Source organism: Herpailurus yagouaroundi, unplaced genomic scaffold (assembly GCF_014898765.1).
Source record: "Herpailurus yagouaroundi ecotype Mexico unplaced genomic scaffold, PumYag 140, whole genome shotgun sequence".
NCBI classification, from domain to species: Eukaryota; Metazoa; Chordata; class Mammalia; order Carnivora; family Felidae; genus Herpailurus; species Herpailurus yagouaroundi.
This window is the reverse complement of record NW_024412395.1, coordinates 57,683,224-57,707,348: the sequence shown is the minus strand read 5'-3', so window position 1 is coordinate 57,707,348 and position 24,125 is coordinate 57,683,224. Positions and strand designations below refer to the sequence as shown.

The following is a 24,125-nucleotide window of genomic DNA, read 5'->3' as shown; positions in this document are numbered from 1 at the left end:
GTGTGTGTATGTATATATATATGTATATATATTTTATATATATACATATATATATTTTTTATATATACATACATATATAAAAAAGCTCATAGTGAAAACCTGTGTGTCAGATTTCTAGATATATAAGCCTTAGTGAGACCTAGCACCTTTTTACTAGAACTAGGCACTCTGGAATCATCTCTATCACCTCCTCCCCTGTTCTCTGCTCCCTCCTCTTTTTTTTCTTTTTTTTTCTTCTCTTTTCTCCTTCCCCCTCTGCTTCCTGCTTCTTTTTTTCTCTGGTGCAATTAAAACAAATCTCAAGAGCTAACTCTGCACCTCAGAGCTTCCCTGGCATTACTGAATGGTGCGTGGCCAGCTCAAAAATCTAACGCATCATTCCAACTAGTGTAACTTCCCAAACATGCAGCTACATGCTCCAAAGCAATGCTTAGCTGTTGTTAGCGTGCTGCCTTTGAACATTAAATATGCCAAATCCATGGTGTCTGTAGCTGTGAGGACGTGCCCAGAGATGCTACCAGTAGTCTGCTGTGATAAGCAGTCTTATTATATACTCTTGGCCCATAATGGTGACAGGTGACATTTTGCCTAAACAGTGTCAGGGGTAATCCATCACTGGTTACCCCTAATCACTATCTGCCTTTCTATGGGGATCATGTCCTTTCAATACCATTCAGAACGTGCCTTAGCTAATGTAATTTCTGGCTCTGAGATATATCAGGGGAGACAAAGTCTAGATCACTCACCATAGGAAACCAGAGGAGCGTATTTTGCATTAGCAAAACGTGGATGCTTACATAGATGTCACCTAACATAGGTCTCCAGTGTGGTCCCATTTACATGTCTACTATAATTGCTCTATGTTCTCATATTCTCAGCTTTAAAATCATCAATAAAAAATGAATTAAATAACACTGTTTTCTTTTAGCCCAGGGTGCACTGCCCAAATCACCCCTTAGAACAAACACTGCCCTTCACCCCGCTGTCCAGACTTTTGACCCCTGACCCATCACAGACAAGTCCCTCAACAGGAATTGCCCTTGACTGAAGGCAGTTTCCTTACTGAGGTTTGTCCCCAACTCTGGAGGTGGGGAGGGTGAGGGAAGCTCACATTCAACGATGGGTGGCTAGAGAGGGTTCAAAGGTCTGGCCCCCTCACCTCCACTGGGACGACTCTATAAGTTTATCCCAGTCACAGAGCTTCCTATAGGATCAGCTGATGCCCTGTGTGTCTTGAGGCTGCACTTGCAAAGCAAGCACACACTAATACTATTTGTTGGGGTCACGTGGCAGGAGGCTTATGGAAATTACAGAGGACCCCTCAGCCCTGAGCCATCTTTGAAATGGCCATGCTTGTGATATGGGAAGATATTATTTTTATAGAAATTGGGAACTGAACCAAGTTTCTTATTACCACAGCATCTGCAGGTTGTTCTTTATCGGAAGCCACCAGTCCCTTCCCAACCACCTGAAAACACTTATCTGAGGCTATTTTCATGGCGTAACTGGTCCTGGTGGTAGAGTTAGTGCTACCATTTCTACCGTCATTACCATCCTGTTCTTCCACCCCAGGGGGACGGAGCCCCAGAGTAACTGAAATGGGCCTTTCTCTGAGAGGTTGGTGATTTCTTCAGCAGCCTGCCTGGCATGTGACATGGGAGCTTTCAGCATGGCGAGGAAGGGGAGAGGAGGGGCTGGAGGTGGCAGGTACAGATAGGTAGTCTGCCAGGAGCGGAGTTCAGAGATTTAGATCTTAGCCCGGCATTGCTGCGTGGGCCTTGGCAAGCACTCCTCATTTTATCACACAGCACTCTACCTCCGTTTCTATAACCTCCTGCAGCCTTCCTCCCAAGCAGCGTGGGAAGACAAAAACAGCTGTGCACGTTAGCAGCTTCAGCTGTTCCCACAGCAGCGCTACGCTGCAATATCCCAGGGGTCATCAAATATTTAGGAGGATGTTGCAGACCTTTGTATCATGGCCAGAAATGCCATGTGCTCAGGTCTGGATTCCACTGGGTTCTTGTTCGCGTTAGCAGAAACTCGTGATGAAAAGGAAATGGCTCTTTTACCAAATTGTACCGCACTATAAGATCAACTGTGTCTTCATGCTCACCAGATACAGCTACAGCTTTTAAGTTTCTTGTTAGAGAAAATAACTAAGCGAGAACAATACTGGAATCAGAGTCTGTCCCAGATGCAAAACACTTTAGAATATTTATTTCTCATTATAATCTATTCATTAAATGTCATAGCCTGGCCCTCTGGGGAGAGTCACATACTACAACCCGTACTGGAGATGAGGTTGTGTATTTAAAGTCGGCCTTGGCTGATAAATGTGGAAAACTACAAGCTGCCTGAAAATTCCCTGGTGATGGTTGATGCTGGAGAATGCAGCTGGGGATGCTGAGAAGTATGTGCTATTACAGCAAAGTGTGGTCTAAATTTCCACTAAATATTTCCTTTCAGATGTGTGACTTCTTTGGGGGAGAGATATATAGCTCTTGTAATCAGGGACTAGAATACCCACTTTGGTAAAATTTGTTCTCAATTTAAAGTTGTTTTCTTTTTTTCTTAACACAGCTAAAATGCCTTTAGAGTTTTGTCTTTTTCTGGATGACTGCAAAGCCAATTTTTAGAGACCTGCATTGTAGCTTAATATTATGTCATTGGTTCAGTGTCAGCCAATGGGAAGATTAAGTGGATTTCCATATCCATAACGGCCATCTTCAGTCCAGTTCTAGTCAACATTTCCTTAATGACTGGAATGATGGAATAGGAATCTGTTCATTAATTTTGCCAATAAAAACAACTGGTGGGTGGCTTGTGTTTTAGACAGCCAGTCTTGAACTGTATTAAACAAAGAAGAAATGGATGATTAAAAACCATAGAAGTTTAGAGAGTGGTTACCAGGTAGTATTAGGGAGAACCACTAAATTGCATAGCACAAAAGGGTACCTAGTTCCTGGGACATAGGCATTGTAGGCAATGACTTGAAGGCCATAACGGACCCCAAACCATAGCAAATGGAAAATCAAGATGTATATCTTGAAATAACCAAGTTAGCGTCTACAATTCCAACACTGGGTCTTTTGACTGCTTCCTGGTTATGAAACATTTACTCTGCACTGGAGGTGGTGAAAATGGATCCCTTTGCAATTTTGATGAAGGCTGGTGTTGACTTTACAAAATCCAGATTGCAAAAAGCCCTGGAGTAATGGTTTCAGTGGGAAGAAAGGACCTAACTAGATATACGGATTTAGAGTAGAAAGCTGTCAACGCTCTCAATTGAGTCAAAAGATTCAGTTCCTGGCTCAGATTTGATTTAACTGGCTAAGTGACCTTGAACAAGTCCCCAAACATCTTGGGTCCTCTATTTCTTAGCCTAGAAATGAGGAGTTGCATTAGTACAGAGATTCTCAATCTGTGGTCCTTAGAGAGTAACGGGAGACTGAACCATTTTCAGTGCTTAGAAAACCTAAAGAAATAGTCTATTTCCTAATAAGGAGGCCATATAGACTATTATTTAATTAACCCTGATGATAGATGAAAACTTTTGAAACATGAGTACACATAGGAAAAATAATAAAAGTCTTTTTCTTGGTAATCAAAAGGCAGGAAGCATTTCAGTCTCTAAACTAAGGCTTATGATGACCCTGGTTCCCAACAGAACTGAGAAACCCTGAAGACACTGCATTTGTATTGCATGAAGAGGGAGCCAGGGAAACATCTCTCGGGGGCAGGCTGGCTTTGGGTGCAAGATTAGAAGGAAGGCAGGGGGTATCACTAATACTAGCTATGTGACAGCCACTTATCTAAATGCATTATTTCATTTAATCCTCAAAACCAGGTACTGTTAATATCCCACCTTGAAGATGAGGAATCTGAAGCACAAAGGTAACACTTACTAAACTCTTTAAATGGTAGTTATTATTACTAACCATCTGGATTGTTCCCAGTGGCCATTAATCCCACAGAAATGAGAGGGGCTGGATAAAGAGAAGAAAAAAAAGGCTTCTCATCTTCAGGCTTCTTCAAGGAGAAAATTTATGGTCTCTGGACTAGAGGACCTATGTTCCAGGTAAGCCTCTATGTGATCTTGGGTGAGTCATTTTACCTTTCTGAATCATAATTTCACACCATACTGCAAGATTATTGGGAAGACATAGAATAATGCATCTGCAGGTGCTTTTGGAACCTAGGAGGTGATACACACGTGGGAGAATGAGGGATACCTGCCTCAGTGGAACTGCTCCCCAGTAGCATCAGTCATTCACTTAACAAACATTCATGGTATGCTCATTATGTGAAAGTAGAAGATTAGGTAACCCTTATCTCCTGTGTTGAGATGAAAAAGTGGTTAGTGGTTCTGTAGCTCTATTCCTTGCTCAGGTATTCTTGCTATAAAATAATATCTTTAGATAGCCATGTGTACCAAATTTGCAGTAACCCAGTGTCCTGCCATTAGTTCATGGTCTTAGTTGGTGAGTGTCAACATTTCCTTGCTTCTACCCCATTACCTCCCAATGATGTGTGTTGTCATTGCTGCTTAGTGTTCAGCATCAATTTGTGACCTGCGGCCGATTTTATTCCATTCTTAGAGCTTATCATTCCCCTCCAGAAAATGAGATCAAATACTTCACATGACCGAGATCAAGACCAGTGAAAAGGTTTTGATGTCTCCCCGGGAGGTGGGATGGGCAGAGTCATTTGTCTATGCAGTTTCCTGTTCGTGCACAACCACCAGACAGGTGCGGAGAGGCATGCATTCATCTTGATAGGTGGATGTTGTTTCTGGTTGTGTGATAAGAGTGGATAGGATGGGAAGGCAAACCGTTCTCAGCCTTACACATGGAGAACATGGTCTGGTTTCAAATGAAATGCCCTCAGCTTTCTGCTGTGATAAATTATATCCATATAATGTCACCATCTCTCAGGTCATAGGTGATAAACTAATTAATGCTGTCTCAGTGGTGGAAACTCTATATTGAGCTCGGAATCCAGAAGTCTCTTGCTGGAAATAGAAAACCTTGTTAAGGGCTCTTTTTCTACAGTAGGCCGTGGATAGCTGGTATGTCATGCCAGACTGGCATGTCCAAGATCGGCTGGAGAGCGGGCTCTGGAGATGCTGGGATGTGATCATTCAGGGACAAAAAGGTTTAGTTTTAAAAAGGAGAACTCAGAGTGCCTGGGTGGCCCAGTCGGTTAACCATCCGACTCTTGATTTCGGCTAAGGTCTTGATCTCACGGTTCTTGGGTTCAAGCCCCACATAGGGCTCTGTGCTGACAGAGTGGAGCCTGCTTGGGATTCTCTGTCTCTCCCTCTCTCTCTCTACCCCTCCCCTGCTCATTTTCTCTCTCTCTCTCTCAAAATAAATAAATAAACTTAAAAAAATATAAAAAGGAGAACTGAAAATAGAGACCACAAAGATCCAGTGACTTTGAACATAAGTGCCTTTAAATTGAATGTAAATGTTAAAAGAAAATACAAATAAATATTCACCATTGAGTGGTTTACAAAGAGTGAACTCTTAACTGGGTGGGTTGAGAGGGAGCTGAGAACACACAACGTGAGTATTTTTGTATTTTAACCTTTATGTTCATGATAGCATCTTGTGATTTTCTTTTAAATATATATTTTATTGCAGATCTTAAGTACTTAGCTTACTTACTAAGTACTTAATTAGAAGTATTTCTTTTATTTTTTTGCATTTTTTATTGAAGTGTGGTTGATACATGTTGTTATATCGGTTTCAGGCGTGCAATATAGTGATTTCACAATTATGTAATTACAAAATACTCACCACGATAAGTATAGTTGCCATTGTCACCATACAGTGTTATTACAATATTATTGATTATATTCTCCATGCTGTACTTTTCATTTTTGTGACGTATTTATTTGTAACTGGAAGTTTGTACCCCTTGATCCCCTTCACCTATTTTGCCTATCCTACCATCCTCCTGCCCTCTGGCAACCACCAGTTTGTTCTCTGTATGTATGAATCTATCCCTGTTTGTTTGTTTGTTTAGTTGTTTTTTAGAATCCACGTATAAGTGGAATCATATGGTAGTTGTCTTCTTCTTTCTGACTTACTTTAATTGACATAATACCCTCTAGGTCCACCCATGTTGTTACAAATGACAAGACTTCATTTCTTTTTTATGGCTAAGTAGTAATACTCCACTATGCATATATATCACATCTTCTTTATCCCTTCATTTATCCGTGGACACTTAGGTTGCTTTCATATCTTGGTTATAGCAAATAATGCTAACACTTATCTTTTCAAATTAGCGTTTTTGTTTTCTTTGGGTAAAAACCTCATAGTAGGGTTATAGGATGATATGGCATTTCTATTTTTAATTTTTTGAGGAAACTCCATACTGTTTTCCACAATGGCTGCCCCAATTTACGTTCCCACCAACAGCGCATAGGGTTCATTTTTCTACATCCTTGCCAATATTTGTTATCTTCTGATTTTTTGATAATAGCAAAAATACTGCTATTGCCTGTCAATATCCATGGAACTTAGAGAAACATTCTATTCTCTACTCCTTTCAATATCCATAGCATCGTGTATGTGTCCTATTATGAAACTTTAAAATTTTGTAATTATTTCCATGGTTGTCATATTTCTTAGTGGAGAATGTATCTTTTAAAAAGGTTTTTTTTAATGTTTATTTATGTTAGAGAGAGAACGAGAGGGAGAGGGAGAGCACCAGAGAGAGAGGGAGACAGAATCCGAAGCAGGCTCTAGGCTCTGAGCTGTTAGCACAGAGCTCGAGGCAGGGCTTGAACTCAAGAACTGTGAGATCATGACCCCCACTGAGCTGCCCAGGGGCCGCTAGTGGAGAATGTATCTTTTTTTTTTTTTTTATATATGAAATTTATTGTCAAATGGGTTTCCATACAACACCCAGTGCTCATCCCAAAAGGTGCCCTCCTCAATACCCATCACCCACCCTCTCCTCCCTCCCACCCCCCATCAACCCTCAGTTTGCTCTCAGTTCTCAACAGTCTCTTATGCTTTGGCTCTCTCCCACTCTAACCTCTTTTTTTTTTTTTTTTCCCTTCCCCTCCCCCATGGGTTCCTGTTGAGTTTCTCAGGATCCACATAAGAGTGAAACCATATGGTATCTGTCTTTCTCTGTATGGCTTATTTCACTTAGCATCACACTCTCCAGTTCCATCCACGTTGCTACAAAAGGCCATATTTCATTTTTTCTCATTGCCACGTAGTATTCCATAGTGTATATAAACCACAATTTCTTTATCCATTCATCAGTTGATGGACATTTAGGCTCTTTCCATGATTTGGCTATTGTTGAGAGTGCTGCTATGAACATTGGGGTACAAGTGCCCCTATGCATCAGTACTCCTGTGTCCCTTGGATAAATTCCTAGCAGTGCTATTGCTGGGTCATAGGGTAGGTCTATTTTTAATTTTCTGAGGAACCTCCACACTGCTTTCCAGAGCGGCTGCACCAATTTGCATTCCCACCAACAGTGCAAGAGGGTTCCTGTTTTAGTGGAGAATGTATCTTAATGCACGTGTAAGAGTTTTGGATCTATATGAGAGACCCAATTTTGCATTATGGTTCTGACAAGACGCAGGACCTTGGGCAACTCACTTTACCTTTCCCCAAGCCTCTGTCTCTTCTGATAAAAAGTGGGTAATAATATGTATATCCAACTCTTGAGAAATAATATAGTATCTGTAAAAGCACCTGGCACAGAGGCCAAAAGATATTGTTTCTTTTTTACATCTATTTTTCTTAGCTTCTTAAGTTGTAGAACCAAGTTTTGTGTTTCCTGTAATTCATCATAGAATATTTATTGGGTACTCAAAAATACTATTAAATGAGAGAATCTATTCTATGTTAATACCAAAGACATAAAAATGTCACTTTCTTGCCTTTTTAACTTACCTTTATTCTGGGGCAGTTGATTATTTTCCCTTGATAATTCTGTTTTACAACTTATATCTCTCTTCTGCACAAAGTAACATTTGATAGGTACTGCTACAGGGAGGATTAGTTGCTCGTCCAATTATGAATCTCATTTAAGTTTATACTGCCTTGTTACTTTGGCTCAAGCCAATTCCAAATCTGTAGAGAAAGAGTAATGCTATATATATACATCCTTTAGCAAAATTGCTCTTTATGACAATTATATTCTTGATGGGAAGATAGGCAAAAATATATGCCCAATGAATGACTAAGTTTATGCAGTAAGTTCCTGTGAGAGCCCTGTTCCATTTTCCCAGGCTTCGTTGTTCTCGGTAACCATTGTCTCTTGCCATTAACAATCTCTTTAAATGATGTATGGGGGCTGGGGAAAAAAAGGAATAGGGCATGAAAATATCCTGAAGAATTTTTCAGAAAGAGGCTAACAGGCCAAGAACCTTGGCATTAGTTTGGCTCTTAAAGGTCTAAAGAAGAGATGCACATCAGCAAACATCATGGGTGAGAAATTAATCATAAGGCTATGTGGGAGGGCTGAGCAGCTCCAGGAACCCTCTGGGCACTATACAGTTGCTTCGTATCCCAGTGGTAATGTCACCGGAGTTCAGCAGGACTTTCCCTAGTCTTGGGAACCTGCTTCCTTCTCAATCATCTGACATTTATCCTGCCTAAGAAGTGGGCTCTGATTGGATATGTTTGCCATTATACTACAGCTTTCCTGGAGGGCACAGTTTTCTAGAAGTTGTCCGGAGTTGTTTGGTGTCTCCAGTGTCTGCCATATTCTCTGACTTGAGAATAATCACTTTGGAAATGGGAATAGGGATTTGGGAGCCTTGTAGGTGGTTGGAGCCATGAAAAGGGAATAGTATGAACAGAGGCAAAAATTGCTGCATGGAGCATGTTTGGGGGGACATCAAACAGTTCATGTTGGTTAGTGAAATGTTTCTCAGTTAGGGGTCTGTGAACTTCTAAGAGGCCATGAAAGTGTTGTTAGGGCAGCTGTGAGTTCTCTTTATGCATTAATATAACTTTAGTTTAATTGCAATAATAGCCCTAAAATAATGAACACAAGCATGTATTTGACCAGCGATGTGGCCACCTTATATATAATCTGCACTGAGCAGTGTATACCGTATTCATGGTGGTGTGAGTTTAATTAGAACATCATGATTGAACACACAAAATTGATGTTATTTGAATTTTATTGGTTTTGTAAGATTATTTGTATTTAATTCATAAATAATTTTTGGTTTGTAGTGGTTTAAAAGCTAAGAGAATGGGGTGCCTGGGTTGCTCAGTGGGTTGAGCATCCAACTTCAGCTCAGGTCATGATCTCATGGTTTGTGAGTTTGAGCCCTGTATTGGGCTTGCAGCTGTCAGTGCGGAACCTGCTTCAGATCCTCTCTCTCTCTCTCTCTCTCTCTCTCTGCACCTCTCCCACTCATACACTCTCTCTCTCACACACACACACACAAAAACATTAAAAAACTTAATTTAAAGAAGTAAAATCTATGAGCATAAGGAGGTTTTTTATTTTTATTTCTTACTAAGTTTTTGTTCACATTTGATAACATTGTAATGAAATGATTTAATTCAACACTGGGCACCTGAAAGAGTATATTAAATGGGGCCCATGTTCATTAAGAGTGCACTTATCATGATGAGGTGATGGATGTATGGAATTGTTGAATATAGTACAATATAGTGATATTGTACACCTGAAACTAACACTGTATGTTCAGTATACTGGAATTTTAAAAAAGGGTCTATATTTTACTCATATTTGAGAAACAATTGGCTAGAGTAGGAGTTGGCAAACTCTGTGAAGAGTCAGATAGTAAATATTTTAGGATTTGCAGACCAAGAGGCAGAACTGAGGGCATTATATTGGTGCTTATATAATAACAAAGCAAATTTCCAGATTAAAAAAATTTTTTAATTAAACAAAATTTAAGTTTATTTATTTGGAGACAGAGAGAATGAGAGAGCACGAGTGGGGTAGGGGCAGAGAGAGAGAGAGAGAGAGAGGGAGAATTCCAAGCTGGCTCCACACTGTCGGTGCAGAGCCAATGTGAGGCTCAAACTCATGAACCATGAGATCATGACCTGAGCTGAAATCAAGAGTTGGATGCTTAACCTACTGAGCCACCCTCATGCCCCTCCACAGGTTTTTTTTTTTTATTGATGAAATACAAACACCAATGCTGTTGCTACTGCTGCTAATAATGATGATAATAATATCTGAATACATTTTTTTTTTTTTTTTTTTTTTTGTAATACAGGCCTACTAATGAAAAGAATGAAATTTCTCTTTTGGGGAGGATAACATCTCATTTAATTGGGGTCCAAAGTTAGTGTTCCCTGTCATCAAATAGATAATAAACATTCATCTGTAAAAACAATTGTGAGCTTGCATGTTGTACAGAAACAGCCAGCAGGCCAGATTTGACCTATGGGCCAAGTTTATTGACATCTGAGTAAAGTATAAGGTATGTGTTGTGGGTGGAGAAATTTAGTCAACCTCTCCACACTTATTTTGTCTTCTGGAAGCTCTTCTATAAACTGGGGGCATTAAAAGTAGCAACCTTTATGGGATATTGTAAAGATTACATGTGATAATTCATAAGAAGTACCTTGATCCCTGTCTTATCATCATCCTTACATTTCAGGGAATATTTTATACTTACTTTGGAAAGTAATATAGGTCACTGGAGGATTTTGAACAGGAAATAAGCAACACTGGAGCTGCACTTTGGAAGAGTCATCTGGCAACAGCATGAGGGATGGATCAAGGCTGGGGCAGGAGGACAGTGAGGAGGCAGCTAAAATAGCTCTCAATCCTATCATGGCTTCTTGATACTTTTATCCATGTCGGTTTTATCTACCCCAAGTGAGGGGCTGTGGGGGGAAGAAACTAATTGTGGTAGACAGAGTAATGGTTCCAAAGATGCCCTTACGGTAATCTATGAAACCTGTGAATATGTTACCTTACATGGAAAAAGAGACTTTACTGATGTGATTAAAGTTAAGTACCTTGAGATGGGGAGAATGTCCTGGATTATTAGGCCCAGTCTAATCACATGAGTCCTTAAAATCAGAGATACTTTCCCTGCTGTAGAAAGCCAGAAGTAGCATTGTGAGAAAGTCTTGGCCCACCATTGCTGGCTTTGAAGATGGAGGAAGGGGACCATGAGCCAAGGAAGGTAAGCAGCTTCTAGATGCCAGAAAAGGCAAGGAAATGCATTTTCCCTAAGAGCTCCCTGGAAAGGAATATAGTCCTGCCAATACCTTGATGTTAACCCTGTGGGATTTGTGTTGGATATCTGAACTATAGAACTATAAGATAATAAATAATGTTGTTTAAGCCACTGACTTTGTGGTAAGTTGTTATGGCAGCAACAGAAAACTAACACACCGATACTATCCAGTTACACGTGATAATAAGAAAGTACAATGAAAGACAATTCCAGATAAGTCTAAATATTTTAATATAATTTATTGTCAAATTGGCTTACATAAAACACCCAGTGCTCATCCCAGCAAGTGCCCTCCTCAATGCCTATCACCCATTTTCCCCTCTCCCCCTCTCCCCCACTCCCCCATCCACCCTCAGTTTGTTCTCTGTATTTAAGAGTCTCTTGTGGTTTGCCTCCCTCCCTCTCTGTTTGTAATTATTTATTTCCTCTTCCCTTCCCCCATGGTCTTCTGTTAAGTTTCTCAAGACCCACATATGAGTGAAAACACATGATATCTGTCCTTCTCTGACTGACTCAAATAAGTCTAAATATTATGTTGCATTCCAAGCACTTTCCTTTTTTTGGAACATAAAGATTATTGTTTTTATGAAGATAGTTTTTCTTGACCCCAATGAATAAATGACAAACCAATATTTAAGAATATTTGTTTGAAAGGCACCAAATATTGGCATATATGAGATCTCAGCTTGGAAACATGTGGAGGTCTACCTAAGTTTGATTCAATAAATTCTACCAGTACTTCATGAGTACTTTATTCCAGGTGGGGCTTTCAAAAATGGTTATTTTATAGTCCCTGCTAACAAACTAGTGATCCATGAATGAATATGAGTAAGGATATGAACCAGGTATTACAAACTGAATTCCCAAATGTTCCTAGGAAGTGTGGATGGTGCTATAGCAGCTGACATTCTTGCAGATGACCCCAGTGCTTGGTCTTGAAGGATGAGCAGGAGTGATTGGAGGAGGAAAGATCTAAGGGTAGTCAAGCAGGGGTACTCAGTGCATAGTGGGATGAGTTTGCAGAGTCCTAGGCAGTCTTGGAGAGCTCTGACAATGAGCTGGCCAGCTTGGAGCTCTCTCTTTCTCCTTTAGCCGTCACAGTTCTGTGGAGTTGAGTGGAAAAGAGGAGAGATGTCTGGGCAGAAGGTCTTATTCTCTAAATCTTGCATCTTGACTTAACAAGCTGCTTGGCCTGTCCCGCACTCTTTTCTTCCCACATTGGTCCATTCGACATTTAGAAAAATTGGAAAAAAATTATTATCTGTAGAATAGCAGCAAACGTGTTTTTCCCCCTGTCCTGTAGAGAGAAGGAATATTTAATTAGTCTACCTGTGGGCCTAATAAACAACAGGGAGTTATCTCAGGAGGGGGGAGAATTGAGGATAGAGTAAACTGAATGATACTTATACATATTCCACAAACTGACTGACAGAGTTGGGCCCGAGATGGTGTGGAGGTATGTCAGCACTTGGGGGAAATGGGGAAATTAATGAGGCAGAGATGGAAGGACAGATCATCTGGATGGGGGATGGTGAGGGCCTTCGTTAACCTTGAAATTTGCTTCAGGGGAAGGCATGTCCTGGAGGTTTCTTACCCAAGACTGTGAATCCCAGACTTCGAACGGTGGAGAAATTGCTAACCATGATAACTCATTCATTGTTGCATCTCTTAGCTGAATCGGTACTCATAACTCATAAAGCTGCCTCATAGCAGTTTGCACATAAGTCAGACACATAGCTCACAAGATAGCTTCTTGTGCTTTCAGGTTTCCGCAGGGTCTGGTTGGAGTCCACCTGGTTCCTGAGCAAATCCTACTTTAGTAACAACAAAATTCGATTAATCATCATCATCGTCGTCGTCGTCATCATCATCAGTAGCAGCAGCAGCAGACACCCAACATTTCTCAAACAAAGAATAGTTTACAAATACCTTCATGTGTGGGGAACCATTTGCTCTTCTTCAACTGCCTTCTATGGCCAGGCGGGGTATGTAAGAATGTTATCAGGACACTGAGCCACTACCTGGTGTAGATCAATGCAAACTGTGATGTCGTGTTCACTATACCCTTAAATGAGACCTATACCTGAGGAATCCTTTCTCGAGATGGGCTCAGACATTATGGATATGAGAGGAAGTCTGCTGGCCTGGAGCATGAAAACAGCAAGGATTGAAATATATAAGCAGAGAGAAGAATTCTGTACGTTAGTGTTATGTTTCTGAGTTTCTCCTGGGACGAGGGTGATTCATTATATAAACAGGGATGAGATCACATGGGCCGATCAGGATCTACAATAAATCTTGAGACAACTCCAGGAAGGGTACTCTGTGGTGTTAGCAATCAAATGTAAGGAGACCACACCATCCCCTTCTTAAGTATCAATGGCAACAAAGTGAAAGCACACAGGTGTCTGATTTGTTCTTTCTAATTCGCTATGATGACTTGAGGAAGTGTGGCTGCCAAGTGCCGGCTCCTAGTGTGCATAAAGGCAGTGATTTCATGAGAACTATCAGAAGATTAAAAAATTCAAAGATGAAGGATGACAAGAAAGATGAACTGAACTAAAGTAATTAGGTAAGTATCTGTGAGTAACAGAAGCCTCAGGATGGTTGTCCTGAGTTTTTGTTGTAAAGTACTTGTCTGCAATATTTTAAGGACTTAGTAGAATTTTATTTTAAAGCCATGACATTAGCACAGTTAAGCCAATCAATGTTTTTTAATAGCCTTTTAAAGGTGCCTTTTTAATTGTGCTCTGTGGGAGGGAAAGGCACATGGAGACTGCAAAAACATCTAAAAATGGCTTAGTCAGATCTTTCAAAACTATTTGCAAGTGCAAATTTCTGGCTTGGTTTGATTGCTGTAGAAGTGGGGTTAAAGTGCGAGATCTAAAGGGCTTATTCCCCCGCGAAAAAACAAAGACTTAGCTCTTGTGTACATTCATTCAGCTTGGCCCCAGAGCAAAAATATTTAGAATCTGCACCATTTTCCCTTTAGAGATGCAAGAGAGTTGCGGTTTCTCTTAGAGGAGAAATAGCTCTACGCAGAATTTTTCCTGCCCACATTGGGGCCCAGGAGGTCCAGAGAACACTCACGTTGCTCCTTCTAGCAGTCCTCTGACCTCCTGAATGTTTGCCAGTGATCGCTTCAGTTTTTTATAGTTAGAATGTGCCTAACATCTGGATGAATAGCAAAAAGTACTGTTAACTTTCCAACTTGCTATTTGGCGCAATGCCCACGTTATTGGCAGAACCATCATAGTTCATTCCCCTTTCTTCATAGCTTAGTTTTGTGTGATGCTTTGTTGTTTAAAAAATGCTTTCATATATATTATCCTGTTGGGAGCCCATGATAGTCATGTGATACAAGGAAGCTATTATTAGTTTCTGTTTTATAAATGTAGAAACTAAAGCTTGGAAATATGGAGAGGTCTATCCAAGGTCGGTTAAACAAATTCAACCAGCATTTCATGAGTACTGTAGAATGCTTTATATATCCCAGGGGACTTTCAAAAATGATTATTTTATAGTTCCTGCAAACAAACTAGAAGCCACATATCTACCATATCTCACTTCTTCTCCAGTGCTATTTCTATGAAATTACATTGTCTCTTGCATGGCATGTGGACTTCTCTGAAGAATTTACTTAAAAAAATTTTTTTTAATTTTTTCATTTATTTTCTTGAGTTTTACTGAGATATAATTGATATACAGCATGTATAGCATACAAGTTTAGCATGTATAGCATAATGACTTGACTTACATATGTTGTGTAATGATTACATTAGCAAGATATAAAAAAAGAAAAAGAAAAAAATGGATTTTTCCTTGTGATGAGAACTCAGAATTTACTTTCTTAATAATTTTCACATATACCATATTAATAATTACATTAAATTTATTTTATTTTATTTTTTTTTCAATGTTTTTATTTATTTTTGGGACAGAGAGAGACAGAGCGTGAACGGGGGAGGGGCAGAGAGAGAGAGGGAGACACAGAATCGGAAACAGGCTCCAGGCTCTGAGCCATCAGCCCAGAGCCTGACGCGGGGCTCGAACTCACGGAGCGCGAGATCGTGACCTGGCTGAAGTCGGACGCTTAACCGACTGCACCACCCAGGCGCCCCTATTTTATTTTTTTAATTTAAATTTTTTTAAATTTCCGTCCAAGTTAGTTAGCATATAGGGCAACAATGATTTCAGAAGTAGATTCCTTAATGCCCCTACCCATTTAGCGCACCCCCTCTCCCACAACCCCTCCAGTAAACCCTCTGAACCCTCTGTTTGTTCTTCATATTTAAGAGTCTCTTATGTTTTGTCCCCATCCCTGTTTTTATATTATTTTTGCTTCCCTTCCCTTATGTTCATCTGTTTTGTATCTTAAATTCCTCATGTGAGTCAAGTCATATGATATTTGTCTTTCTCTGACTAATTTTGCTTAGCATAATACCCTCTAGTTCCACCCACATAGTTGCAAATGCAAGATTTCATTCTTTTTGATTGCCGAGTAATACTCCATTGTATATATACCACATCTTCTTTACCCATTCATCCATTGATGGACATTTGGGCTCTTTCCATACTTTGGCTATTGTTGATAGTGCTGCTATAAACATTGGGGTGCATGTGCCCCTTCGAATCAGCATTTTTGTATCCTTTAGATAAACACCTAGTAGTGCAATTGCTGGGTTGTAAAGTAGTTCTATTTTTAATTTTTTGAGGACCCTCCATACTGTTTGGAGGGAATGCAAGCTGGCTGCCCCAGTTTGCATTCCCACCAACGGTGCAAAAGGGTTCCCCTTTCTCTGCATCCTTGCCAACATCTGTTGCTTCCTGAGTTGTTAATGTTAGCCATTCTGACAGCTGTCAGGTGGTATCTCATAGTGGTTTTGATTTGTATTTCCCTGATGATGAGTGATGTTGAGCATTTTTTCATGTGTTGGATGGCCATCTGGATGTCTTCTTTGGAGAAGTGTCTATTCATGTCTTTTGCCCATTTCTTCACTGGATGATTTGTTTTTTGGGCGTTGAGTTTGATAAGCTCTTTATAGATTTTGGATACTAGCTCTTTATCTGATATGTTGTTTGCAAATATCTTCTCTCATTCTGTCGTTTGCCTTTTAGTTTTGCTGATTGTTTCCTTCGCTATGCAGAAGTTTTTATTTTGATGAGGTCCCAATAGTTCATTTTTGCTTTTGTTTCCCTTGCCTCCAGATACGTGTTGAGTAAGAAGTTGCTGCAGCTAATGTCAAAGAGGTTTTTGCCTGCTTTCTCCGCAAGGGTTTTTTTGATGGCTTCCTGTTTTACAGTTAGGTCTTTCATCCATTTTGAGTTTATTTTTGTGTATGGTGTACAAAAGTGGTCCAGGTTCATTTTTCTGCATGTTGCTGTCCAGTTTTCCCAGTACCACTTGCTGAAGAGACTGTCTTTATTCCATTGGGTATTCTTTCCTGCTTTGTCAAAGATTAGTTGGCCATACATTTGTGTGTCCATTTCTGGGCTCTCTATTCTGTTCCATTGATTTGAGTGTCTGTTTTTGTGCCAGTACCATACTGTCTTGATGATTACAGCTTTGTAATACAGCTTGAAGTCTGACTTCTTTAAAATTTTTCAATCCAAGTATTTGTTGATTTGGAGTTGCAACATAATGACAGAGTGTGGTATAGATAATTTGGGGAAATGAATTAACCAATAGAAAAGATTATCTGGTCTTGCTTTTTTCTGGATTAGTTTTAGAAAGAAGAGTGATTTGGGGTATTTGTTTTTCTATGCATTTCACTGCAGTGTTCATCACAGTACTATGTGCTGCTGTATTGACCCGCTATGATCAGTTCCAACAAGAGGCCACGAATATACGTACAAAATGGAAGAAACTGAACAAGGTGGAGAGATGGGTTGGAGAAGAGGGGAAGTGGCTCTGGGCCACCATGGCTATCTGTGACCAGGCAGGCACTACACCAGTACATTTTAATGCCTTTGTATTTGTCCTTACACTTGGCTAGTCCTATTAGTAAGTGACATGCTTGATGGTTTGTTGTTTTCCTTAATTTCCTAGAGAAAAGGTCTCTGAAAACTCTAAACTTTTCTGAGTGAAACTAAAAGAAACCGTTCCCCCCGCCCCCATCACACTCCCACCCACCCGCCCTGCCTGCATTTCCCAGTTTTGACTGAGGGTCCTGGATGAAAAGTTTGTAGGAAGCAGAAAGTAGGGGGATTATCAGGGATGGTGCTGTATTGAAACCAAGGAAAGGATGTATTCTAGGGCAGAACAATGTGGAGTAGTCTCACAGAGCTGAATTGGCACACTAGCTCTGCTGTGAGATCCTGAAGCACTTAAACCTTGTGAGACTCAGTTTCCTTACAGTAACATTGATCTAATGATGCCTATTTTAATTGGCTGTTTAAAGGTTTACATGAAATAACATATCTGTGAAGGGTCAAGAGGACTGTGTGGTATACAGCAGGTACTCAATCATGGTAGCAGCTACTTCTACTACTCTTGTCACCCGCACTGCCACTAGAGCCACCATCAGGTTGGAGAAAACAAGAAACCAGGTTAGCTCTTGTCTGCCACTTTTCCATTCTCTTGGATCCTGTTACTGGGGATAGAAAGGGCAAGACTTCTTTCAACAAAACCAGTTAGAAACCCATGACTCCATTGTTTTAGCTAAAGAAGTCGGTCCTGCAAAGATTTTACCAATAGTAGTTTAAAACTGCTTTGGTCTGGGAGGCTACACCAGGCACTAGAATTCTGATTCCAGGTATGTTCCCAACTGCAATTCAACTGTTCAGCCATTGTGATGACATGCCTTAGTTTTCTGAACTTCAGTTTGCCTTTTGCTAAATGAGACTGGAACTAGATCTCAATCCAATCAAATTGGTAGAAATGTTTGAGTAACAAAGGCCAAATAGCAAAGGATTTCTTGTGTATTTCTTCTGCTCTCTTGTCTCCCACTTTTGCCACAAACACACACATTCCATTGCTCTTTTTACAATAAAGGTTTTGATACAGTGAAGACACAACTGGGGAGCCCATGCGTCCATTTGTTCACTTACTCAAGGACCCTTTCTGAGCACTTATTACATGTTAGGCATTGACCTATTTAGGGAAGTGCTTGGGCTCCCCCAGGCATTGTAATGGAGGGTAATGAATCATGGCTTCATATAGGATCTGGCAGCATAAGAACTTTGTAAGTGGAAACAGTGGGTCAGGAAGCAAGGAGGCAAAGTCAGTCTCTGCATAATGAGAGAATGAGCTTGGAATGGTGCACTGTGATCTGGGAACCTCATTATTAGCAAGTTGGAGACACACTGGAGAGTGTTCAGAGAAAAGCCACAAGGATGATAAACGGGCGGAAAGACTGATTTATGAAGACTTACACAACAAAATATGTATTCTTGGATCAACAAAGACTTCAGAAGAAAGTGATCACTATCAACAACTCTCTGAAGGTTGTGAATTCCCCAGACGCACCCCAGAGGTGTTTGCCTGATATGTGAAATGTGACAAGGAATCAGAAGATGGCAAATTTAACCTGTGGATCAGGGAAAAACGAGAAATATAAATCTATCTAGGCCTTACTGATGGGAAGTAGCTTCCAAGGGCAATATCCTTAATCTGTTTTATCTCCTATATACATTTCTGCAGTTGTAATTATGCAAATCATTTGTTGTTTCTTTATGTTCAGGGGTTTTATGTGTGTTTCCTATTTACACACACCTTCCCTGAAGATGTCAAGAATGAAATATTTGATTTTTTTTTGTAACCTTCCACTTCAAAGGCTTAAAGATAAAAGCAGTTGAGTTATGGACAAATTGTTTTTTTAAACCAAAGTTTGCATGCTTAACCTTTGTTGAAAGTCGTTGTCATAATGTGAATTTTATTCCTATGAAAAGCCAGATGGGTGACTCTTTACAAAACTGTCCCTCAGTGACCTGATCAACAGTTTTACGCACACGCACACACACACACACGCATACACATGATACACCATAAAGCTTTCAAAGGATATAAAATCAATTTAAGGGCAGAATCCAATCCCATGCAATTTTATGTATTCGGGACTCCTGTGAGCACAGCAATTTTAGCTATGGGATAGAGGTGCAATACTTCAAGAAAATAGCCCAAGTGAGACCTGGACCTAAGGTTTGGGTCACAGAAACCCTCTAAAGAGCTGGGTCCTATGGACTGGCAGGGCTATTTGCTCTCAGCGTTGCTCACGTCAGTGTCAGGACATGGAACTGGGTCCAATAGAAGACTAACATTATATCTATTAAAATACTTTTTGGTCTCACAACCCTGGTTTCCACTGATGATCCAACCGGTTTCTGGGTGGTGAGTCTATGTCTGGATCAGGGCTGGGGTCGAGCACACAGCCAAGCTAAAACTGTGGGCTTGGTCCATCTCCCTGGCCACCACAGTGGTTGGCTCAGGGGCAGGCCTGCGACCTGAGCTGGGACTCAAGGACATTTTCTAAGATGGTACAGCTCAGATCTTCTCTTCATGGCCAGGGCAACATGAAGATATGAAAGCTGGAACTGCTGGGGTAAATTTTGCTGTCATGATGGGGGCCGGCCCGAGAAGGAGGCCTGTGCACAGACCCATGCAAAGCCAGAGGAAAATCACGGCGGGTGGAGCCAGAGTCCTGACAAAATCTGACAAAATCCTATCTGGCTGCCTATCTCTGCTCTTTTCAGTTATTAGCATTAATAAATGCCCTTTCATTATTAACTGCTTTTGACCTGGGCTTTGGTGCCTTGTGGCATAAAGAATCCCAATTACTATTTGAATAAGGGACCAGGTTGTATGGTAGAGGTCATGATTTCTGTCTAAGTGTGGAGGAGAGAAGGTCCATGTGAGCTGGGAGATAGTTACAGCCATCGTCGCAGGGTGGGGAGGAGGGAATAGAAGGCAGGAGGTAACTAACAGTTGAGTGTCTCCTAGGTTCCAGACATTGGGACTAGTCTTCACAGTCCACACCCATGACCAAACTGTTCTTTTTGTCTCCTTATCCTATTTTGTAAGTAAGAAAACTAAGGCTTGGACTAGTGGAGCAACTTGCTCCAGTCAAGTGGGGGAGACATAAAGATTTGATGAACCTGTGCTCTTCTCACGGCTCCTCGCTCTTTCAAGCCTACAGCTTGGGTTCCAGATACCTGTGTGTCAGTCCCAGTTCTAGGTGTTCAGCCTTGGACAAGTCACCCATGTTCTCTGTGCCTTCGTTTCCTCCCACGTAGCATGGTGATGATGATGCCCGCCTCTCAGAAGCATTCTGGAGCTTCATGTGTGGGAAGCCCTTGTGAGAGGTGAGTGTGAGGCATTATTCTTACTGGGGAAAGCTTCAGGGAGGAAATAACACCTGGCCTGGGGACAGTAGTAGGGGTGGGTTTCTGTGGGGAGTTAGCAGGGGAAGGATGAACTGAACAGATCGGCTGAGGCAAAGGCGTGGAACACAACTGAACTTTGGTCATTTGTGCAAAAGAAAAGAAACCGCCCCAGCAGCTCCTGATGTGAAGCTTTGGGGAATAAGTTCCAGGGCAGTGTTCCTTTATTTGTTTGTTTATTTGTTCATTTATCTTTCCACTTATTCAAGGAGAAATATACTCTCATAACTCCATTAACTTTCTTCCTCTTGCCTAAGTGCTAGTAGTCTACTGAAGTCACTCAATATGTGTAATTTCCCTAGCTTCTGTATCCCACGTGGCTTTCTTTCTCTCCTCGACACTTTCATCCTTATTTAATGACATAGATATTTATATATCAATATATAAATATTAATAAATATATCTCATTATGTGTATTTGTACATAAACATATATTTAATTAAAAATAAAAAAATATTTTAACCTTTTGATCTCCTTCACTGATTTCTCTTACCTCCCATCTCTGACAACCACCAATTTGTTTTTTCTATGAGTTTATTTATTTTTATTTTTTTTATATTCCACATCTAGTGGAGATCATACAGTATTGGTCTTTGTCTGACTTATTTAACTTAGCATAATGCCCTTAAGATCCATGCATGTTGTCACAAATGGCAAGATTTCATTCTTTTTTAATGGCTGAATAATACTTCATTGTGTGTGCATATATATACACACACACATAACATATATGCCCATATGTATATATACACACATATATACATATATACTATATATACATACATGTGTGTAGATAGACATATATGTCTATAGATAGATACACATTAAATTTTCCTTATCCATTCATCCTTTGATGGCCACTTAGGTTGTTACATATCTTGGCTATTGTAAATAATGCTGCAGTGAACATGGGGCTGTGTATATCTTTTCAAGTTAGTGTTTTCATTTTCTCCAGATAAATGCCCAGAAGTGGAATTGCTGGATCACATGGTAGTTGTATTTTTAATATTTTGAGGAACTTCCATACTGTTTACCATTGTGACTATGCCAATTTACATTCTCACCAACAGTACACAAAGGTTCCCTTTTTTCCACATTCTTGCCAACACTTGTTATCGCTTGTCTTTTTGATTCTAACTGGTGTGAGGTGACATCTTATTATGGTTTTGATTTGCATTTCCCTGATGACTGACGATGTTGAGCATCTTTTCATGTGTCTGTTGGCCTTCTGTATGTCTCCTTTGGAAAAATGTCTAATCAGATCTTATGCTCATTTAAAAACAATTTTTTTAACATATATTTATTTTTGAAAGACAGAGAGAGAGCACATGCAGGGGAGAAGGAGAGAGAGAGGGAAACACAGAATCCCAAGCAGGCTCTAGGTTCTGAGCTGTCATCACAGAGCATGATGCAGGGCTCAAGCTCACAAACCACGAGATCATGACCTGATCTGAAATCGGATGCTTAACCGACTGAACCACCCAGGCACCCCTCTTTTGCTCATTTTTAAATTGCATTGTTTGTTTTTTGCTATTGAGATGTATGAGTTCTTTAGATATTTTGGATATTAACCCCTTACCAGATATGTGACTTGGAGATAATTTCTCCCATTTAATAGGTTGCCTTTTTATTTTGTTGGTGGTTTCTTTTGCTGTGCAGAAGCTTTTTTGTTTGATGTAGTCTCACTATTTACTCTTGCTTTTGTTGCTTCGACTTTTGGTGTCAGATTAAAAAAATAATCTTCAAGACCCATGTCAAGGAGCTTCTGCCTATGTTTTTTTCTGGGAGTTTATGGTTTCAGGTCTTACATTCAAGTCTTTAATCCATTTTGAGTTAACTCTTTCGTGCATATGTTATAAGATAGTAATTGGTTTCATTCTTTTGTCTATGGCCGTCCAGTTTTCTCAACACCATTTATTGAAGAGACTGTATTTCCCCATTGTGTATTCTTGGCTCCTTTGTTGTAAATTAATTGACCATGTATGCATGAGTTTATTTCTGGGCTCTCTATACTGCTCCATTGATCTAAGTGTCTGTTATGCCAATATCATAATGTTTTAATTATTATAGCTCTGTAATAGGATTTGAAATAAGGGAGCATGATGCCTGAAGCTTTCTTCTTTCTCAAGGCTGCTTTGGTTATTCAGGGTCTTTATCTTTATCTCATATGTACTATATATTCTTATATTTTATTTATTTAAATTTAAAAAAAATGTTTATTTACTTTTGAGAGAGAGACAGAGTGCAAGCAGGGGAGGGGCAGGGAGAGAGGAAGACACAGAATCCGAAGCAGGCTCCAGGCTCTGAGCTGTCAGCACAGCTGACATGAACCATGAGATCATGACCTGAACCAAAGTCAAGCACTTAACTGACCAAGCCACCCAGGCGTCCCTATATTTTATTTATTTAGTTTGTCCCTCTGTTTCTTCCATTGGACTTTAAGCTCCCCAAGGGCAAGGATTCCCCCTCCCCCAACCCATTTTGTTTGCAGTTATATCCCAGTATCTTGAACAGTGTCTGGCACATAGTAGATATGCAATAAATATTTGTTGAATCAAAGAACCATTTTTATATCTATCCTATCTGTGGTGGGCCATACATGGATATCATCTGAAAGAGAATCCTCCTTTCCACTGATCTTCTCACACAAAGAGTTTAAGAATTGTCAAGAAACATTTTTCTCCTCATCCTGTCAGTCCATCTAGCTCCATCTTAGAAGAGGATGCGTCTCCTTTTTATGGATCCTCTTTCACTTCTCCTCAAAATCCCATTGACCTATTTCTAACCCTCTGTCTTTTCCTGCCTGGGTGCTGAGTTCATCTTGGAGGGTTTATATCAGTGTTTTTGAGGTCCTGTCCTTCTATCTTTGAAAGTCTTCAGGGTGTCACATCTACAAGACAAACTTTCCCCCCTGCTAATGCTGATCTTCTTCTCTTGGGGCCTAACTTTGATGTACCAACGTATTCTCAAAGTCTCTTTTTCTTGGCTCCTTTCAAAGGCAACTTCCTTTCAAGGAGAGGATGAAGAAGACCAGGAAAGAAGGGACAAAATGAAAAAAAGAACACTTCACCCTGTCTTACATGTATTCCCAATTCCTTAATTAAGAGAGGAGATAAAAATTGAACTCTTGATTTGTCTTAATTGGGCTGAGAAAGCATATCTGGCAACAGACCTATTATTGGAATCACTAATTTTATTTCTCTCACTCTTACCTTCCTTTTGATTTAATGATACCTATACTAAATAATGGGCAGAGATACACTGGAATATTTCTACTGGTGCAATGGCTAAAATATTACAACAAACAAACAAAATACCTATTTATATCTACTCTGCTCATATTTCTTATACTAGGTAAAACCTTGTTAATTTTACTGATTTATTTTTACTAGGTGACTCACAGTTTCGCATCAAGTCTTTTTAATTAAAATATCTATTTTGGGCAAATGAAAACATACAATCAAGAAGGTGGTCTTAATTGAAGAATAGCTGAAAGTAAATCAGTAAAGCAGCAAACTCACTGTTT

At 40.1% G+C, this 24,125-nt stretch overlaps 1 long non-coding RNA gene across 1 annotated transcript; it reads left to right on the top strand.

The window, feature by feature from the left end:
* On the top strand, window positions 1-17,331 carry LOC121030747 (uncharacterized). The gene is made up of 3 exons (XR_005790388.1): window positions 1-4,078; window positions 12,987-13,793; window positions 17,000-17,331. It is a non-coding gene; the product is annotated as an uncharacterized LOC121030747 (long non-coding RNA).
* The last annotated feature ends 6,794 nt before the right edge of the window (window positions 17,332-24,125 follow it).